Below are 22,609 nucleotides of genomic sequence, written 5' to 3' on the forward strand. Positions count from 1 at the left end.
CATTGACAGGATGCAGAACTGGGTTGATGAGTGGCAGATGGAGTTCAACCTGGAAAAGTGTGAAGTGATTAACTTTGGAAAGTCAAATTTGAATGCAGATTATAGGATTAAAGGCAGGATTCTTGGCAGTGTGGAGGAACAGAGGGATCTTGGAGTCCACATCCATAGATCCATCAAAATTGCCACCTAATTTGATAGGGTTGTTAGGAAGGCATATGGTGTGTTGGCTTTCATTAGCAGCAGAATTGAATTTAAAAGCTGAGAGGTTATGCTGCAGCTCTACAAAGCCCTGGTTAGACCACACTTGGAATATTGTGTTCAGTCCTGGTCATCTTATTATAGGAAGGGTGTGGAAGCTTTAGAAAGGATGCAGCGGAGATTTACTAAGATGCTGCCTGGACTGGAGGGCTGTCTAATGAAGAACGGTGGAGGGAGCTAGGGCTTTTCTCATTGGAGTGAAGAAGGATGAGAAGTGACTTGATCGAGGTGTACGACATGATGGGAAGTATAGTTCAAGTGGAAAGCCAGAGACCTTTTCCCAGGGTGGAACTGGCTATCACAAGGGGGCATAATTTTAAGGTGATTGGAGGAAGGTTTAGGGGAGATGTCAGAGATAGGTACTTTACACAGAGAGTGGTGTGTGTATGGGATGTTTGTACGACTCTTGAATAGGCACATGAATAATAAAATGTAGAATATGTCGGTTAGTTTGATCTTAGAGTAGGTTAAAAGGTCAGCATGACATCGAGGGCCTAAGGGCCTGTACTGTGCTATACTGTTCTATGTTCTATGGGCCATGGTACGTCCTGGGAGTCTGTCCACTGACTGTCAAAGAGGATTCTCAGGGACTATTATTGTGTGGCAGTGAAGCTGGGGAACTCAGTTGTGAGGATTGCAGCAACACACTGGAATGTGAAAGAGATAATGTCTATGAAGGGGGGAAGCTCCATGTATAAGGGAGGAGCCACTAGCACATGGAAGGGTATGGATTATTGTGGGGGAATAAATTTCATGGAAGACCAACCTGGCCTCCATGAGGAGAAAACGCATGGCCACATAGTATGCCTGAAGCTCAAGTGGCAGAGTCGGGAGTTGAACAGTTAAACAAACAGGATGGGTAGGAATGCTAAGGAGATCAAAGCTAATAGGGTTAACTGGAAGGTCAAGGAAGAAGGAAATATGAAGATATTAAGGGTTCACTCATGCTTAGAGGCTTCATCTATGACTCACTTTATGCAGTGTGACCGTCGTTGCCTTCCATCCTCATCCAAATAGCAAGCCTGCACTGGAAATAAAAATGGTTGCCACCACATCTGGAGTGCATGGCGTGAGTGCTACATTCTCTGAGGGAGGGAGATTCCAAGTTCTATAATGTGAGGTCATGGAAAGGGCAATCGCATTGAACAAAACACCCACACAATACACAACACATCAGTCTGGTGTGTGTACCTTAGGCATTGACCAATTGCACCAAACTCCTGGCTCCAAGCACTGTTGATTGCATAATTCAACACTACACATCAATTCTACAAATGACCGTAAGGCTCCAGTAATGTTTTGTAGTCTTTCTTCTATTCATTCAGAGGATGTGGGCATCACTGGGCAGACCAGCATTTATTGTCCCTCTCTAATTGCCTCTGAGATGATGTTGGTAAACTGCCTTTTTGAACCACAGCACACCATGTGCTATTGGTAGACACACAATGCCATCAGGAAGGGAGTTGCAAAAATTTGACCCAGCAATCCTGAATTTCCAAGTCAGGATAGAAAGTAACTGGTGGGAAACTTACAGATCGTGGTGTTCCTGTGTTGCTGCTGCCCTTATCTTTCTAGATAGAGGTAGTCATGGATTTAGAAGGTGCTGTTGAAGAAGCCTTGGTGATTTTTTGCAGTGTATCCTGTATTTAATACACATTGCTGCTACTGAGTGTTAATGGTGGAGGGAGCAAATGTATGTGGGCTGCTTTGTCCTGGATGTTGTTAGGCTGCACTTAAGTGTTGTTGGAGTTGCATTTATCCAAGCAAGTTGGAAGTATTCCATCACATTCCTGACTTGTGCCTTGCAGCTAGTGGACCGTCTCTGGGGAGTCAGGTGAGTTGCACTCTGCAGGATTCCAAGCCTGTGACCTGTCACTGAGCAGGTGCTGCTTTGATAGCACCTTTCTTCACTTTATTGATGATTGAGCATAGATTGATAGGACAGTAGTTGGCCTAGTTGGATTGCTCTCCTTTTGCGTATAGAACATATCTGTCCAAGTTTGCACATTGATGGATAAACTGTACTGGAAAAGCTTGGCTCGGGAAGTGGCAGGTTCTGATGCACAAACCTTCAGTACTATTGCCCACAGCCTTTGTCCCAATCATTTCTTGATATCATGTGGAGTGAATTGAATTGGCTGAAGACTATTATCTGTGATGCTGGGGACCTCTGGAAGTTGTTGAGATGGATCACTCACTCAGCACTTTTGGCTGAAGATTGTTTTGAATGCTTCAATCTTAGCTTTAGCACTGATGTGCCGAACTCTCCTGTCATTGAGGCTGGGGATATTTGTGGAGCCTTGTCCTCCAGTGAGCTGTTTAATTGTCCACCACCATTCACCATTACAGATTGTTCAGTTGGGGAATCATTTCATGCTGAATATTACATGCTCCTTGTGCTGTTTGACATGCAAGTCATCTTGTTCTGTAATCTGGAAAATTTCACACTAGCTCCCGATGTCACAATCATCTTCTAAGCTCCCTGGCTTGTACAGAAGTGGCTCACTTCACACCTCGGACTACAATATATCCACACGATCTTCCTATGGGCAATTCTGTCTTTCTGGGTTAGGTCTGTGGTGGTTGAGGGAGAAGGAGAAACCCTCATCACTGCTGTGACACATACAATCCCCGACTGACGTCTGGGTCAGGGCATTGATGTGCAATGGCTGTGTGGAGGCATTACACTGGGCTCTTTGTTTGCGTGTCCCCCAGTCCCAATGTTTGGGAGGACACCTTTCCGAGATTACTTGGGGAGGGGCAATTGGTGAATTATTGAGGAGAAGCTTTGTTTCAGATATTGCCCACACAGGATCATTCGAACTGCACCAGTGAATCCAGGTACAAAAGCTGGGGTCGACACTGTGGTCATCGCTCATGAAGAGCTGCTACAAAAACGGATGAAGTACATGGGTGCCCGCAAGCCCAGGAACAGCAACAATCCCGAGTCGACGTACAGTTGGTCCTCCATCTGGAGCTTCCAGCCATAGGTGCCCTCGTCATGTGGTGAAGGTGCAGGATAGTCACAGTTGTTCATTTTCCATGCAGCTCAGAGACAGAGAGAGAGTGTGTCACTATATCCCTCCAGAAGTGTGGTCAAAACTTCCTGTTGGAGTTTCTGCAGTGAAATGTCTCTTTCAACTGGGACCATTGCGTGACATAGGATGGCCCATCAGCATCAGATTTCTATGCAGGACATGTCCAGAACTTCACACCAACAACATCCAGACAGAAGATGTCACTTGATGCTCAGATTCTTTGCACAGGACAACTGGAGGATGCTGTGAGGCTGTGTGATGCATGAAGGGACGGCACGGTGGCTCAGTGTTTAGCACTCACAGCGCCAGGGACCTAGGTTTGATTCCTGCCTCAGGCAACTGTCTGTGTGGAGTTTGCATATTCTCCCCGTGTCTGCGTGGGTTTCCTCCCGGTGCTCTGGTTTCCTCCCACAATCCAAAGATGTGCAGGTCAGGTGAATTGGCCATGCTAAATTGCCCGCAGTGCTAGGTGCATTAGTCAGGGGTAAATATAGAGTATGGGAATGGGTCTGGGTGGGTTACTCTTTGGAGGGTTGGTGTGGACTTGTTGGGCTGAAGGGCCTGTTTCAATAATGTAGGGAGTCAGGGAGAACCACAGCATGGTGCAGGATCAGAATATCTGTACATTCTTCAGTCCAAGCAGTACCTTCAGCACCGTGTAGTGTAGAAGACCATAGCAAAACTGGTTGGACTACTTTGGGGACCTCGTCCAAAGGAACTGAGTTCTGTGAAGTCATATTTCGCTGACTGTAATGGTGTTCAAATTTCTGAAGGTTTGGTAAAAACATAACTAAAACATAACATAACACCGTGTAGGCGGCACGGTGGCACAGTGGTTAGCACTGCTGCCTCACAGCGCCAGAGACCCGGGTTCAATTCCCGCCTCAGGCGACCCACTGTGTGGAGTTTGCACGTTCTCCCCGTGTCTGCGTGGGTTTCCTCCGGGTGCTCCGGTTTCCTCCCACAGTCCAAAGATGTGCAGGTCAGGTGAATTGGCCATACTAAATTGCCCGCAGTGTTAGGTAAGTGGTAAATGCAGGGGTATGGGTGGGTTGCACTTCGGCAGGTCGGTGTGGACTTGTTGGGCCGAAGGGCCTGTTTCCACACTGTAATGTAAGCAGCTGCCAGTATTCTAGGCATTTTATCCTTGATGCATCAGATGCTAGTCACGACTTCAGGATTTTCTGCTGGGTTCCGTCTCATTTGTGCATTTCTTAAAATTTATACAAAATATTTGACTTCTATTCAGGTGGCTTATTCCTCATACCACTGACATTCTTTAAGGACTTTCATTGAGCTAGCTGGATGTTACATGCTTTATTTTATGCTGCATCAAAGCTCACTTAGCATTATACACATTTTTTTAATTTCAAAAATATACTTTATTCATAAAATATTTTGATGGTCTGTACAGTTGGTCATGTCATACATATGTAAACATTTCATTTCTTTGCATACAGAGATCAGAATTTATCATTTGTATATACAGATCTGTACGTTTATCAATCATATATCCATATAATTAGCTGAGGCATCAGCAGAGCCCAAATGACTGCATGGGCCCCCTGTTCTTCTTTAGGCAGGCAGATGTTACACGGTGGTCTTTCCCCATCGCGCCTTGGCGGCAGCTGCCCCAAGCTTCAGCACATCCCTCAACACGTAGTCCTGGACCTTGGAATGTGCCAGTCTGCAACACTCAGTCGGGGTCAACTCCTTCAGCTGGAAAATCAGCAGGTTTCGGACCACCCAGAGAGCGTCCTTCACCGAGTTGATGATCCTCCAGGCACAGTTGATGTTCGTCTCAGTGTGCGTCCCGGGGAACAGGCCGTACAGCACGGAGTCCCGCGTCACGGCGCTGCTCGAGACGAACCTCGACAAACACCACTGCATTCCTCTCCAGACTTCCTCTGCATAGGCACATTCCAGAAGGAGGTGTGTGACAGTCTCGTCCCCCCCGCAGCCGCTTCGACGGCAGCGTGCGGTGCGGCTGAGAGTCCGGACGTGCATAAAGGATCTCACAGGCAGAGCCCTTCTAACCACCAGCCAAGTCATGTCTTGGTGCTTGTTGGAAAGTTTGGGCGATGAGGCATTCTGCCAAATGGCTTTGACAGTCTGCTCAGGGAACCGCTCGATAGGATCCACCCTCTCCTTTTCCTGAAGGGTCTCAAGGACACTATGTGCTGACCACTTCCTGATGGACTTGTGGTCAAAGGTGTTTTTCTTCATAAACGTCTCCATGAAGGACAGGTGATACGGAACGGTCCAACTACTCGGAGCGTTCCGCGGCAGAGGAGCCAGGCCCATCCTTTGCAACACCGGAGACAGGTAGAACCTCAGTACGTAGTGACACTTGGTGTTTACGTACCGGGGATCCACGCACAGCTTGATGCAGCCACACACAAAGGTGGCCATCAGGGTGAGGGTGGTATTGTGTATGTTTTTTCCCCTGTTGCCCAGATATTTATACATCAAGTCCCTTCAGACCCAGTCCATCTTTGATCTCCATATAAGTTGGAAGATGGCTCGGGTGACTGCAGCGGCACAGGTTCTGGGAATAGGCCAGACCTGTGCCATGTATAACAGCAATTACAGTGCCTCACACCTGATGACCAGGTTTTTTCCCGCGATGGAGATCGACCGTAGCTTCCATCTGCCCAGTTTCTGCCTCACTTTGCTGATACGCTCCTCCCAAGACTTGGCGCACACTCCAGCCCCTCCGAACCAAATACGCAGCACCTTCAGGTGGTCGGTCCTGACGGTGAAGGGGATCGAGGATTGGTCGGCCCAGATCCTGAAGAGGATGGCCTCACTCTTGCCTCGGTGTACCTTGACCCGCAAGGCCCGTTCGAACTGGTCACATATGCACATGAGTCTGTGCACAGACACAGATTCGAGCAGAAAACGGCGACGTCATCCATGTACAGGGAGGCCTTGACCTGCAGGGCCCCGCTGCCAGGAATAGTCACCCCTCTCAGGCTTGCATCCTTCCTGATGGACTCGGCAAATGGCTCTATGCAACACACAAACAAGGCAGGAGAGAGAGGGCAGCCCTGCCTGACTCCAGATCTGACTGGGAAGCTATCTGATTCCCACCCATTGATTGAGACTGCACTGACAATGTTGGTGTAGAGCAGTCTGATCCAATTGCAGATTCCCTTCCCAAATCCCATTTTGGAGAGAACATCTCTCATATACCTGTGTGATATCCTGTCAAAGACTTTCTCCTGGTCCAGCTGATGAGGCAGGTGTCCAACCCTCTGTCCTGCACGTAGGCGATCATATCCCTGAGGAGTGCGAGACTCTCAGCGATCTTCCTGCCCAGTACAGCACAGGTTTGGTCAGGGTGAATCACCCAGAGCAGAACTGACCCAGTTGGCGATTACCTTTGGCAGAATTTTGTAATCCACATTCAATAGTGAGATTGGTCTCCAATTTCTGAGTTCCTCCCTTTCCCTCTTCCGCTTGTAGATGAGGGCAATGATGCCTTTCCTCATGGATTCACTCATGGTACCTGCCCGAAGCATACTGACATACACCTCCAACAGGTCCTGGCCAATCAAGTCCCTCAGAGCAGGATAGAGCTCGACCGGTAAGCCGTCGCTTCTGGGAGGTTTTATTCTTTTCAAAGGACTCGAGGGCCTTGGTCAGCTCGTCCAGAGATAGCGGCTGGTCCAGCCTCTACTGTGTTCTGTCGTCTAAGACCTCCGTGATAGAGGACAGGAACGACTGGGAGGCCACGCTGTCGGTTGGCTTTGCGTCATACACTCTGGCATAGAAGGATTTTCTGATCCTCATGACGTCAGACTGAGATGATGTTATCGAGCCATCTTCTTCCTTCAGGCTGCTGAGCATGGAGCCTTCTTTGTGCACCTTCTGGAAGAAGAAACGTGAGCACGTCTCATCCTGCTCCACCGAGCGGACCCTGGACCGGAAGATTATCTTGGAGGCCTCCAAGGCTTGCTGGCCCTTCACCTCCTTGAGGTCCTCCGTGACATCGAACCCCAACGTCTGTAGCAGGTGCAGGTTCTGCATACTTTCCTGGAGCTGGGACAGTTTTCCCAGCCTCTCTCTCGCCTCCTGAACACCTTTGAGGATGAAGAACCTCTTGATGTTCCCTTTTACTGTTTCCCACCAGTCTGCTGGGGACTCAAAGAGGGCCTTCACAGTTCTCCAACCTGCGTAGTCCCTCTTGAGCTCCTCAATGTTTCCCGGGGTCAACAGCTTTGCGTTCAGCTTCCACGTTCCCTTACCAGCCCGCTGCTCGTCCTGTAGGTGACAGTCGGCCGGCAGGAGGCAGTGGTCAGAGAAGAACACGGGCTTGACGTCAGTGGATCTGACCGAGAGTGTTCGGGACACAAACAGGTAATCTATCCTTGAGCGGATAGACCGTCTGCCCGTGACCAGGTGTATCTACGCTGCGCTCTGTCTGCAGGGGTGCTGAAGACATCGTGCAGCTTGGCATCTTTTACCGTGTCCATCAGGGCTCTGGACGTGGCATCCAGTTTACTGTCCCCCCCCCGCTGAATCGTCCATCTGCATCAATGATACAGTTGAAGTCTCCGGCCAGAATGACCGGCCTGGATGCAGCCAGGAACAGTGAAGGCTGCTGCAGGACGGCCAACCGTTCACTCTTACCCACTGGGGCGTATACATTAATCAGTCTCAGGGGAGCATTCCTAAACATGACGTCGGCGATGAGGAGGCGCCCACCCACCACCTCTTTCACTTCGGAGATGGTGAAGTTGCCTCCTCGCAACAGGATACCCAGGCCGGAGGCGCAGCTATCGTTGCCCCCAACCAAACTGACGGCCCATGGGCCCACAAGCTTGACCATCTCCTGTACCTGATGAGGTGCGGTATCCCACACTCCTGAAGAAAAAGGACGTCGGCTTTAACGTTGGCCAGGAAGGCCATCGTAGAAACACATCGCGTAGCTGATTTGATGCTATGCACATTGATGCTGGCAACTCTTATCCCCATTTTAACAGTTTACAAGGTTAACAGTGTCCATTTGCTGCTGGTCTTGCCTCTCTGGGGTAGCTCTGTGCATGCCCGTGGCGATGGCAAACTGCTGGACCCTCCCAGGGCTGAGGTAGCTATGCGGCTCCACGCAGGGACCATTTCCCCGCTCTGGTGTCTTCGGGTCGGGCCCAGGGTCCGCACAATCCAGTTCTCCATCTGACAGTGGGGCTGTCACAGGACCGCTGCTCCCAGTTACCTGGAGCTGTGGGCCGGTGGGTATCTCATGGTTCTCACCGGTGGGGTGAGGTCTTTACCCGTCCCCTCAGAGGAATCGTCTTTCCCTGTTTGGGCGGTGCTGCCCTCCTTTTTCCCCACGCGCTCTGTCTCTTCCTCTGGTGACGACCCTCTTTGCGCCCGTCCTCACCGTCGGAAGAGCTGCCTGTATCCTCGTCGTGTAGGTGTCGCTTCCCCCTTTGCTGGTGGCTTTGAGGGCCTGGTAAGGTTTCCTCTTCCTGCTTTTGACAGTAATCCTCTGCCTCCTTTGTTCCCTCCTCTTCCATTTCCTCCGTCTGTCTTGAAGGAGCTTGGATCGGCTGCTGCACCTCCCCGCTGTCTGCCGTCTGCTCCGCTACAGCCCGCCCTTCCTTCTGGGTGCCCCCAGACACCGTTCCCGTGCTGTTTTGTGGTACCTTGTTGGTCTTATGTGGTCCACGGCTCGTGTTGCCACCTCCGGCCATCTGTGCATAGGTGGCGGCCCCTCGTCTTGGGCAGGCCTTGTACATGTGGCCCGCCTCTCCGCACAGATTACAGTTCTTGGCCTCCTTACATTCTTCATAATACATGAAATGCTTGCTTCCCCAAGCATTACGTTATTGTGGGAATAGTCCCTATTTCGGAACTGCAGCTTCTGAACTACACTTTTAGGATGGAGAATTATTGGCCGTGACTTTGAGGTCACCGTCAAACAAATGGTACAAGACTTGCCCACTGACTTTAGAATGATTAAAATTCCATAGCAGTACAGAAGCTTATATTTGCTTTGCCAACAGAGCAAGAAAATACAAATATATTTAACCCAATCAGATTGGAGAAGTGCAAATTAGAATAATTAACTCAATGTGAAATTAATTACAGGATGTGAATAAACTGAAAACAAAAATAACCCTCCCTGAATAACAAAAATGGGAAGGAATGAGACAACACGCTTGTTAAAGTTCACTTTCAGTAACTGAGAGATAGTGCATAAGAAATATTTATAACACCTTTAAAAATAATTTTTGGTTAAATACACTGGACACAATGTTATCTGTCATCTTTAATGGATACTTATTATACAATGTTGCAAAATTCATATTCTTCTATTTATTCAAGTATATTATCTCTTGGTGACAAATCAGTATTAAAAATTGTTTGGAGGAGCAGGATACCTTAGAGAGAGATTTTCTAATTTATATATTTAACTGCTCACGTGTAGTCAAAGTAAGTTGCTGTCAGGTTACTATTTCAGGAAGTACAGTTAACTTCACTGTTATTCCTGCTGCCAAATTCAGACCAAAGTAACTTAACATTTGAATATCATAGGTAGCATTTGTTCATCAAAGCATTGCAAAATTAAAATGCCTAAGTTAAACAGCATCAAAGATTATGCAATATAATTTTCCTTTCAGCTAAGAAAATCAATTTGGCTATCTATGAAATGTGGGAAAATCCGCAAAAGCTGATCTCAAATGACTCAAAGGGTTAATACTTCTCATTACATTTTGTTTGTGGCAACATTTTTGTTTGCTGCACATCATTTTCAGTCCTAATGATATCAACGAGGCACCAGCTTGTAGAACTTTTAATATCGAGTTAATGAGCACAGGGTGAAAACCACATGAGGGAAAGTGGTGCTGGTAACATTTGTTCTAATCAATGCTGCAAAAATCTCAAACAGTGGCTGTCAGGATTGTGTTTTTTCTTATACACCCTTAAGTATTTTGGACTGCTGAGTGATGAAAAAGCCTGCAGACTTCAGAATACAACAGCAGCTGAGAGTAAAGATAATCGAAGGGGTGAAACAGGAGAGAGAGTTTGGCTGCAGTAAACTACACTGTTGAAAGCAAAATTGGAAGGGTATTTATAAAGAGAATAAAAGAGTACTTATTTCCTGAAGAAATAATACAGAACATTCTGGAGAATTCTCTGGCCAATCCAAATATAATGATTTATTTAGTCTTTGAGTATGAAACTAGAACACCTAGGGGTTGAAAAACACGTCTGCCATCAAGTTTTTCATTATCATTACTCATCTCAGTCATTAACAATAATCGTTTTGGCTGTATGTTTATTCTGAAAATAGCTCTCTGTCTTTCCTTGACCTTAATATGACAACGTTCCGCCAGTAATTTGTGATGATACTATGGCTTTATGAGGTGTATTTTGTCCTGTTTTTCTTGATGAAGAAAAGTTGAGACAGCAATGCTGAGCTGTCTGCTGCTCAGCCAATAAGCAAACAGCTTGAGAGGCCTAGGGGCTTTATTTTAAAGCTGGAACAATAGAAACAGCATGAATGGGTGGTGTCAAGCTCCCACAGAACCAGGATTTTTAGTTTTAGTTTCTGCAGTTGCTGGGGTCTTGAAGCTGGTTCTGGAAGCTCTCTGTTACAGCTGAAAGCTGTGGTTCACTTCTTGCTGCTAGAATTGTATCGAAGACAATCTATTTTACTGAATGTGCTTTTGCCAAGTGTGTGTTTATGGGATGTTACCATGTTAGAACAGTTAGTTAGTAGCAGTTAATAGGTGTATTATTTTGTTAAGCATTTCAATAGAGTCACAGTTAAGCCAATTCTTTTATTTTCATTTTGTCTGTATTTTAACTATAGTATATAAATGAAGTTTGTTTTGCTTAAAGCTGAGTCGTTTGACCAATCGAATTGCATCTTGAACGTTATGCCTTACAGTTACTTTTAAAATAAGAAAACGTTAGGGTCCATGCTCTTATCTTAATATATTTTGAGGGGGTTTGGCCAGGTTGCAAAACCCAGTGATTGATAATGAATAAACAACTAACAACTCAATGATCAGAAAAAATAGCAAATATTGAAGTCAAATAATTTGAGAGCTAGGTAACTGAAAAACATGATGATGATCACCATAAAATAATTTTTTAAAATGTTAGTAAGGATTTCCATCAGACTTTTCTCAATACTGGGCTCAGACACTGAAAACTAAGTAGCCAAAATACCTTGGTTTTTTTTGACTGAATGCAGCTTCAAGGAATTATTCCAATTTGCTTTTTATTCACTTTGTACTGTTCACGAGGGCAAGGAGAAGCGGTATTTGAAACCTGCTGCTTATAGGAATTGCAAAGATTTGAAATCCATTTGTCTGTGGTCAGTAACATTTCAGTGTTAAAAAGATGCACATTGTCTTTTGACTTGATTGGACTTTAATTTGAAAATAAAACAAACAACATGTATTTGCATTTGCACCTAAACTAAAATGTCCACAGTGATTCAACATTATATTTACATTTGGGAACAACAACTCTCTCCCTCACCAAGTTGTCATGTGCTATTGGATAGATGATAGAGGCCTGCGAACACAACCTAGTTGGGTCAAAGGTCAAAATATATCAAAAATGGACTGCCAACAAAATACAATTGCTACTAACAGCTCCACTATGCAAGTGATGAAGACATGAATATAAAGAAGGGTTATTCTCATTTCTGAGAGGATTACTAAAAACCTCTTGAGTACAGAAATTGGATTGGCAGTCAATGTACTGTTTAAGTTTAAGGCATAGATTAAGGCCCAAACATAATTATGTCATTATGGACAATGGGGGAAGGTGACAGATAAAAGGCCAGTCGGAGAATTGTTAACCAAAGTTAGTTCACCAACAGACTTGATCCAGCTGTGAGTGCAGTCATCATTTTCAACCTGTGCCAAATATGAAATTATTGTTTAATGGGCTGTGTGGATATTGTGAACTGTCAAACACATTTGCAACAATGTATTTTGGTTGCTATATATTGCTACAACACAATTCTAACCACTGATGATCATTTGCATCCCCAAATTACGATTAAGAAACTTTGGTGTCACATTCAAACTAAATATCAGTGTCTTCATTAGTGCAGCTTGCTTTCACCTCTGTGACATTGCTATTTCCAATTGAGAAATGTTCATGCTTTCCTGCTGCCTCTGAATTTGACAATCCCAATGCCCAACTGACTTGTCTGCTACATTCAACTACATAAAATTAAACTCACATAAAACTCTGGTGCTTGTATCAAGACTCACAACTAGTCCTCTCCAACCATCAATCTGATACTTACTGACTTACATTACTCAACATAATCCAATACGTTCACTTGAAAATTCTCCTTCTTGTTTTTAAATTACCATCACCCTCTGACACAACTCCCCAATGTCTGTAACCTCCTGTCATCTTATAACACTTTGAAATCTTCATGTTCCTTTGATTGTGACCTTCAGCGCACCTCCAATTTTAATCACTCTACCAATGAGAGATGTGTCTTTAACTGCTGGGGGGGCCGAAGTTCTGGAATTCCCTTCCTAATCCACTCCATCCTGCTCTAAGGCATTTGTAAAACTGATCTCTATGATCAAGTTTTTCATTATCTCTCCTAATAGCTCCTTAGTGTTACTCAGCGTTAAATGTTTGCTCAGAACACTGATGAGGTTCTTCAGGTTGTTGAACCATACTCAGGACACAATACAAATACAAGTGGTTGTTGTTATCATCATTCTATTTTATTGAAACATCCAGCCAAAACTGAGCAACGCCACAGAGCATAAATTTTTAAATTGGAACCACGATCAAAACTTTTATGAGCTACGAGCATTTAATTACATATAACAACAAATATGACAAAGTGACTGATGCTATAAAAGCTCAGTACCTCAAATGAAAGTTGTTCAGCATTGATGCTGTCTAATTTGAACATTCTGTTTAAATTATTAATTTATTTGAAATTATTCTCTGGGTACAAATTGCCCAAAACCAGCAAAACTAGTGTAAAAAGAAAATCAATGCAATTTCAAGTGTAAGTTACAGAGTAATTCCTGTTCGCATAATCATTTGGGCCAGCACAAACAGAACACTAAGAGCTGTCCTACACACAAAACTAGCAGAGCCCCAGGAGGAACGGCAGTAAAGCCCCACTGCCAGCAGGAAATGTCTTCCTGGAGAACGTCATGGTCAAAGACTTTCACAAATGTCAAAAAAGACCAAGGGCACATACGCAACATGTGACACAAAAGGAGTGGTCATCTTCAGTTCCAGAAAACCACAGGTGAGGGAACAGTAGTGTCACACTGGATGGGATTGTACACAGTGCATGTGGGTAAGCGAGTCCATGAAGATTGGACACACAGCAAATACTGCAATCACCATCAGGGGTTTTCACTATTTGAACTTGTCTGCAGGCAACTAAGTCAGCTCTAAAGATTAAACTGGTCTATTCGGATGTAAAGACACCAGCAGATTGGTTTTACAAATATTTGATTACAATTTTAGTGAATTTCATGAAGGGTTTCTCATCCCAAACCTGCCTAGTTAACTAGGTAGCATGCACTTATGATACCTCTCTTATAGAGTCATAATGTCATAGAGATGTACAGCACAGAAACAGACCCTTCAGACCAACTCAGCCGTGCTGACCAGATATGCCAGCACCCAGCCCATATCCCTCCAAATCTTTCCTGTTCATATAGCCATCCAGATGCCTTTTAAATGTTTCAATTGTATCAGCCTTCACCACTTCCTCTGGCAGCTCATTCCATACACATACCACCCTCTGCGTGAAAAAGTTGCCCCTTAGGTCTCTTTTATATCTTTCCCCTCTCATCCTAAAACTATGCCCCCTTGTTCTTGACTCTCCAACCCCAGAAAAAATACCTTTTCTATTTATCCTATCCATGCCCCTTTTAAATATATAAACCTCTATAACCCCTCAGCCTCCGACACTCCAGGGAAACCAGCCCCAGCCCATTCAACCTCTCCCTATAGCTCAAACCCTCCAACACTGGCTTAGTCCTTGTAAATCTTTTCTGAACCGTTTCAAGTTTCACGACATCCTTCCGATAGGGAGACCAGAATTGCACACAATATTCCAAAGTGGCCTATCCAATATCCTGTACAGCTGCAACATGACCTCCCAACTCTTATACTCAATACTCTGACCAATAAAGGAAAGCATACCAAACGCCTTCTTCACTATCCTATCTATCTGCGACTCTACTTTCAAGGAGCTATGAATCTGCACTCCAAGGTCTCGTTGTTCAGCAACACTCCCTCAGATTTTACTCTCTTGTCTGATGTCAACCCAATTCTCCCACTTGCCATAGCCAGGAGTATTCAGCACTGCTGGCATGTCCCAGCACTGGATGCTCGGTCAGGAATTGACAGTTCAGATTTGCTCTTCACCATCAATGTAGGGGCACAGCGGCCCCAAACCAATGCATTTCATGTAACCTAGTGGCATGTAAAGCAGCATATTCCTAACCCAATTGCTATTTAAGTACCATTTTACACAGCCCACCTGTCCTTGACCACATCCCTTCATGGAACCCTCTGCGTTTTCCCAATGCTGTACCACAACCCAGCATCTTACCATGGCTCAACATGGGACTGTCACCTGGAGGCCGTTCTGCTATGCTATCCTGCATATTTCGTGAATGCGAATTTGCTGTAACATGATTGACAAACTGGGGACACTGTTTCTAAAGCACGGACATTTAAAAGGTGTGTTGGCTGCAATGCGATTACATCACCGACACTTCAAGTGCTGATTTTAGAGCATGGTTTTTCTATAATGTGGGGTTGCACAAGAATGCAACCATCAAGTTATAGAAGAACTACCTGTACAGGAAAGATTTCAAATGGTTCAAAACATTCTCCTTTATTCATCCACACTAAAAGTGAACTGAAACCAAACACTCATCTTGAATCTTGCATCTTGAAACACAAAAGCTGGTAACAGATTGTACACCAACAACCTCTCAGTCATGAATGTTGACTGAAATCAGTTCTCATCCACTGGAGCTGGGTGTCAATTATGTCATGTCTACTTGCAGTACCTGACACTACTGCTCTCTATTATAGAGGAGGTTATTTCACTCCTGCTCAAGGTCCTAATCTTCCTCATCAGAAAACTGCTCCAGTCACCCAGCTCATCAGAATCCACTATTTTCTCTGCATGGCATGCTGGGATTATGTGGCACACGCTTATCAGGAGTGTATTGCAAGGCTCCACAAGACCAACACCAAACAGGAGAACCTCATTTACAGCAGGCCTGCCATCTGTTCCCAGGTTGAGGTATAGGTGTGTTGTGTCTACACTCTGCCTCACTCGGGGTGAGGGGGGTTGTGTGACAGAGTCATGGTTACAGAGGGTGGCCCTTGTCTTCCAGTAACTTCCCAGTAAGGCCCCTCAAATGTATCAGGAAAACGAGAGTTCTCAAGGATATTATCATCATTGCAGTTCCCAGGGTGCCAGGTTCTAATTGTAACCAATGATCACAGATCAATTGCAAGCTAATGGAGCCAAACACTTTTCTATTGTTGACCTCAGCTTTATTATGATGTCTGCCTGTCAACACAAGGAGCGCAGAATCTGTCACACTCCTGAGCGACGCCATCTCTGGTGGGATCTTACTGGTCAGATTGTAGCACTGATATTGTCATGGGGAAATGAGATGAAGCCATGTTAACAGCTGAAAGTACATTTGTGATGATGATTGAGAGATGCTGAACAGGACTCCAGTGGCTCCTTCATAAAAGTTCAACACAGCTGTCCCCTTGATGGCCAGTGGGACAAGATGGAGCCCACTCCTTCATGTCACAAGTTCTGCTCCAGCAGTGGGCCCAGTTCACTGACAGTGTCCCAGGCCTAACACCGAGGACTCTGGGCCTCCCTTATCTCCGGCGCAGCGTGAGGACACCTCCATGTGCATGCTGCTTGGCATAATCCAAAAGTGTGGCACTGGAAAAGCATAGCAGGTCATGGAGCATCCAAGGAGCAGGAGAGTCAATGTTTCGGGCATAATGCCTTCATCAGGAATGTTGGAGGGAGGGTGGGGTGGGGGATGGGGGCTGAGAGATAAATTGGAGAGTGAGGGTCGAATGGGGCGAAGGCGATAGGTAGATGGGGGGGAAGTGATGATGAGGTGGGGACTATAGAGCAGATATATGGGTAGGAAGCTGGACAGATAGGTCAAGTCAGGACACTGCCAAATTGGAGGATTGGATCTGGGATGAGGTAGCAGAAGGGGACATAAGAAACTGGTGAAGTTAATGTTAATGCCGTGTGGTTGTAGGGTCCCAAGTGGATGATGAGGCATTCTTCCTCCAGTTTCAGGTGACTTTGATTTGGCAGTGGAGGAAGCCCAGGACTTACAAGTCCTTGGCAGAGTGGGAGGAGGAGTTTAAGTGGTTGGCCATAGGGCGGTGGGGTTGTTTGTTGCGTGTGTCCCAGAGATGTTCCCTGAAACCATTTCACAAGTTGGTGTCCTGTCTCCCCAATGTAGAGGAGACCACATTAACAGCAACAGACACAGTAGATGAGGTGTTTGGATGTTGCAGGAAAATCTCTGCTGGATGTGGAAGGATTCTTTGCGGCCTTGTACAGGTTTTGCACCTCCTGTGAACATCTGCCCCCAATCAGCTTTTGAAAGTGCTTGCCAAACGCTGTCAAAATTGGCCTTTCTCCAATTTAGAACTTCAATTTTTAGATCTGGTCTACCCTTTTCCATCACTATTTTACAACTATTAAAATTATGGTCGTTGGCCCCAAAATGTTCCCTCAGTGACACCTCAGTCACTTGCCCTGCCATATTTCCCAAGAGTAGGTCAAGTTTTGCACCTCCTCTAGTAGGTACATCGATATACTGAATCAGAAAATTTTCTTGTACACACTTAACAAACTCCTTTCCATCTAAACCCTTAACACTATGACAGTCCCAGCTGATACATTTGTTCCTCCTCAATTTCTCTGCATTTTTGTTGACGAACAGCAAGAGAGGAAAGACACCTGCTGAGGCTGGACCCATTAGTCATGCTCACCATGAACCTCTGTGGGGAACAAAAGGACCAGATCAGATCCTTAGCCATGTGAGCGGTTACCATCACTCACAAATGGCTGCTTTGCATTCTGCTTCTTACAGTGGGAAGTGGAGCACTCCAACAAGGAGATGCCATGGAATGAGTTTCCACGGAAGTTTGACATAGGACCTTATTCTGATGAATGCAGACATAATGCAAAAAGACAGTATGACACTCTAAACTATTGACCCCTTCTCCTCTCAGCCTATCACCTACAGAAAGGCATTACCGCATACAACAGAACTTTACAGACCAAGTTGAGAGCAAATCAGTTCCATGCCTCGGTGCAGCATATAAGATCTTGCAATATATTTGTGGCTTGTATGTGCCTCTTTTATGATTGCCTGAGATTACTTCTGTTTCACAGAGATGTCTATCTTCAATGACTAATAACATGGTCAAGATTGCTTGTGATTTGCACCTCACAGATATTGTCCAGAAAGCCAGTTTAGAGTGTATTTTACACAGTTCTGGAACAAATGAACCCGAGCCTCCTGGTCCAAAGGCAAGGACAGTACCAATGCTCCACAGGAGACCTTTATTTGTACCTCACACAGTTATACACCATATGCATTTCACGTGATTTCAAATGACTTCAATCTGCAAGTGCATGATTACTGTAATTGGCCCTTTGTCTCTCAGAATTGGAGACCGTGTATTGGTCTGGAAGGAAACACTGATTCTGTCCACTCTATGTGTGGTGACAGTCATTTTCGATTTGTAGGGGTTGAGAGATCATGGAAGGCAATGCAGGTTTCACTGGGCACCGTGAGTCACAGGCTCAGTCCAGTTATCATGTCTGCCCCTGAGCTCCCATATTCCATCCTACCTGCCATTCTCTTGCCAGCCCGTTGCCACAGTTCCCCCAACAATTCCCATTTTCCATGTGGAGTTACAACTGCAGCTCTCATCCTTACCCTGTCTCCACAGTATAAACTGTCCACTCCCCCTGTTGAGACCACAGTGACTAAATCTGAAACTAGGGTCCTGAACTTAAAGAAAGCTTGATTTAGAGACTATCACCTGATGAAGGAGCAGCGCTCTGAAAGCTAGTGTGCTTCCAGTTAAACCTGGTGTTGTGTGATTTTTAACTTTAAAGAAAGCTAACTTTGATGGTATGAGGCATGCATTGGCTAGGATAAACTGGACTGGCCACGGATTATTTTGGAGTTGACAGTGGGTAGGCAATGGCAGACATTTAAAGAACACATGAATGAACTTCAACATTTGTATATCCCTGTCAGGAACAGTGTTAAAGCCAAAGAGGTGGTACATAAATTGGCCAGAAAAAGCAACAAACCCAAGGACTGGGAGAAATTTAAAATTCAGCAGAAGAGAACAAAGAACAATTCAGAAAGGGAAAATAGAATATGAAAGTAAGTTTGTGGAAAACATAGAAACTGACTGCAAAAGCTTCCATAGATACGTGCAGAGGAAAAGACTGGTGAAGACAAATGTAGGTCCCTTGCAATTAGATTCAGGTGAATTCACAATGGACAACAAAGGGATGACAGACCAGTTGAACAAATACTTTAGATCTGTTTTTACTAAGGAGGACACAAATAATCTTCCAGAAATGCTAGGGTACAAGGGTCGAGCATAAAGGAGGAACTGAAAGAAATCCTTATTAGTCAGGAAGCAGTATTGAGGAAATTGATGGGATTAAAACTCAATAAGTCCCCAGGGTCTGAAGCTCTGCATCCCAGAATATCTAAGGAAGTGGCCCTAGAAATAACGGATGCATTCGTGATCATTTTTCAGCATTCTGTCGACTCAAAGAGTTCCAATGGATTGGAGTGTAGCTAACATAACTCTACTCTTTAAAAAGGGAAGGAGAGAGAAAATGGGTAATTATAGGCTGGTTAGCCTGACAATGGTGATGGGGACAATGCTGGGGTTAATCATTAAGGATGTAATAACTGAGCATTTGAAAAGCGGTGACAGAATCAGTCAAAGTCAGCATGGTTTCACTAAAGGGAAATGATGCTTGACAAATCTGGAAGTTTTTGAGGATGTTACCAGTAGGGTAGACAATGGTGAATCAGTAGATGTTGTGTATCTGGACTTTCAAAAGGCTTTTGACAAGGTTCCACAAAAGAGATTAATAATGAAAATTATTGGAGGTAACGTAATGACATGGACAGAAACTGCATGGCAGACAGGAAGCAGAGAGTTGGAATAAACGTGCCCTTTTCAGAGCAGCAGGCAGTGATGATGAATGGGGTGCGGCAGGGTTCAGTGCTGGGACCCCAGCTGTTCACAATATACGTTAATGATTTAGGTGAAGGAATTGAACGTGATATCTCCAAATTTGCAGAAGACACAAAGCTAGGTGGCAGTGTGGAGGATGCTAAGAGACTACAGCGTGACTTGGACAGGCTGGCTGAGTGGGCAAATACTTGGCAAATGCAACATAATGTGGGTAAATGTGAGGTTATCCGCTTTGATCACGAAAACAAGAAGACAGCTTATTATCTGAATGGTGGCAGTTTAGGAAAAGGTGAGGTGCAATGAGACCTGAGTGTCATGGTGGAACAGTCGCTGAAGGTTGGCGTGCAGGGCAGCAGGCAGTGAGGAAAGCTCATGGTATGCTGGCCTTCATAGAGAGAGGGTTTGAGTATCAGAGTAGGGATGTCTTGCTGCAGTTATACAGGGCCTTGGTGAAGCCACACGTTCAGTATTGTGTGCAGTTTTGGTCTGAGGACATTCTTGCTGTTGAGGGAGTCCAAAGGTTCACCAGACTGATTCCCGGGATGACAGAACTGAAAGATGAGGAAAGATTGGATTGACTGGGCTTGTATTCACTGGAATTTAGGAGAATGAGGAGGAGTGCCTCATAGAAATACATCAAATCCTGACAAGACTGGGCAAGCTAAATGTGGGAAGAATGTTCTCAATGTTGGGTAAGTCCAGAACTAGGGGTCACAGTCTAAGAATAAGAGGTAAGCCATTCAGGACTGAGATATGGAAGAATTTCTTCACTCAGAGAATTGTGAGCCTGTGGAATTCTCTCCCATAGGAAGCTGTTAGGGACAATTCATTAGATAGGTTCAAGAGGGATCTGGGACTCACGGCTAAAGGGATAAAGATGGGAGTGGGAGGGAATGGGATACTGAGATTGCATGATCAGCCATGATCATATTGAATGGTGGTGCAGGCTTGAAGGGCTGAGTGGCCTACTCCTGTACCTGTTTTCTGTGTTTCTATGATAGTTATTGTCAAAGTAGCCTGATGTCACAGTGATAATGTCCCCTGATACCACCCATCCCAATGTCCATTGAGCTGGCCCCCAAGAACTGACTGCTGCCCATTCACTTGACTGACTGATGACTGACCAGATCCCTGAATGCTCTGCCTACAAATCTCTGGGTTAACAATCCATGAATCCCCTGACTGCTTGCACCGTACCTGCCAGACTGATTGTAGCCCAGTCTCCAGACTGTAGGGAGTTGAAGCTGCTGACCTTAATCAGCGGATGACTAACTGTGCTCAAACCCCTGGTCTGATGGTGAACTCTGCCCTTGACTGACAGTACTGGGACCCCCTGACTGATGATAGGCCCCCTTGACTTGATTGAGGACTATGCTTCGAGACATTGAAATATAACAACTTGGTTGATGCAGTGTGTTTTCCAACATAGGTTGCTGGCACATGCTGTAGGCTTGAGAATTTATGTGGTAATGTGACACACAACAGTATGCTCCACGCCCTTGACTGATGACTGCTGACAAGCATGACAAGCTGCCTGGCTTTGTGTCTGCGCTAAGCAGTAATGCAAGACAGACATACTGGCTAAGGGGGCAAAGTGCAGAAAGGCAAGGTGAGGCAAGGCTTGGCAGGGATTAGCTGTGAGCATCCAGGTAGGGTTAAAGTGAGTGTGTGCTAATGAAGAAAGCTCGCAGCTCTGAGATGCAACCTGGCCCAATCCATGAGCTGGGTTACTGTCCGTGTGCAAAATGTCCTTGCAGCAGAATTCCAATTAAAGGGGCCTGTGCAGTCAGAAATGCAGCATTAAAGTGGAGAAGTGCAACATAAGTGGATTGGAGATGTGCCATGATGATGTGTTGAAACTGGTACGTGTTGGATGCCAATGTCTTTGGACATGGGGGTGTATGTGTGTTCGCTGCCCATTAAGAGTGCCCGGAGACCTTGGTGCCAGGTGTCCAAGATGGAGGGCCAGATGAGCAAGTGGACAATTGGAGTCACCAGGCACCCGCTTAGATTGTCAGGTCAGGAATTCTCACCATCTAGTTTCCATTCAGTGGGTGTGAGAATGTGAACTGGCATATTAATTAAGTCATCATGAGGGTGATAATGAGTGATAATTCTGATCTTGAATCTTGAATGTCATCTTAAATCCAGCACTTAGTTTGGAAAAAGGCCTTTTCAATCTTTATGTCAAGAAAAGCTTCACTTGACATTTCACCAGATTTTCCCAAATTTCTTGCCCCATGTCAAAATTTCCACCGATAATTTATTTTTAAAAGATACTTTCAGCAACTTAAAATTAGGTTACTCACAGATGGTGGATTGACACGGTGATTAAAAGTGTTTATATTTTGCATTAAACTCATTTTCAGCTCCATTAATCACATTGTGTCTAAATATATCAAGGGCTATTTTTACATGGTATCTTTTGGAAAGACAGAACTCAACTTACATTTTAAATGCTGCCTGGTTGCATTTGTTCATGGCAGATTTTATATTTCACATGAGTCTGACCAAAAGTGCAAGAAAAGTAAACACTTTTCAAATACTTACATAGATCCCTATTCTTAGTGCCTATTCTTCCAGTTCGATAAGCAGATTGGACCTCTGGGGTTGAGAATTGCCATTCAATAGAACAGCAATGGGAGTGGATGAAGCAAACTTTATGACAGAAGTGCTAAGCATTAATCCTGGTGTCTCGAAAACAAAAAATGTGTTGTTTTGTCATTGAATGTCAAACAAGAGAAGAGAAAAAAAAAGCTCCATTTATGAATAACACAAAATCACATTGGGGCTTTTTAAGCATTCAGCTTGCAAAAACAAAGAAAAAACTTTTCTGTTTACATTGCTGCAAGTATTCAACGTGTCAGACAATATCGGTGGAGACAAAAAAGAAGAGAGCTAGGATCTAATTGCCAGGAGTAGGCCATTCTGCCCCCTTGAGGCTGCTCCACCATTCCATCATGACTGATCTCATTTACCCCACTTTCCTGCCTGTTGTCCATAACTCCTCAACCCATTACCCAAGGAGC

At 45.0% G+C, this 22,609-nt stretch overlaps 1 pseudogene; it reads right to left on the reverse strand.

Annotated features, from left to right (window-relative positions):
• Positions 1-4,886: 4,886 nt before the first annotated feature.
• LOC148145892 (uncharacterized) lies at positions 4,887-6,214 on the reverse strand (annotated as a pseudogene).
• Between the last annotated feature and the right edge of the window lie 16,395 nt (positions 6,215-22,609).

Source organism: Chiloscyllium plagiosum, unplaced genomic scaffold, assembly GCF_037043375.1.
Source record: "Chiloscyllium plagiosum isolate Xiang-an unplaced genomic scaffold, Cpla_swu_hap1 HiC_scaffold_23, whole genome shotgun sequence".
NCBI lineage: Eukaryota > Metazoa > Chordata > Chondrichthyes > Orectolobiformes > Hemiscylliidae > Chiloscyllium > Chiloscyllium plagiosum.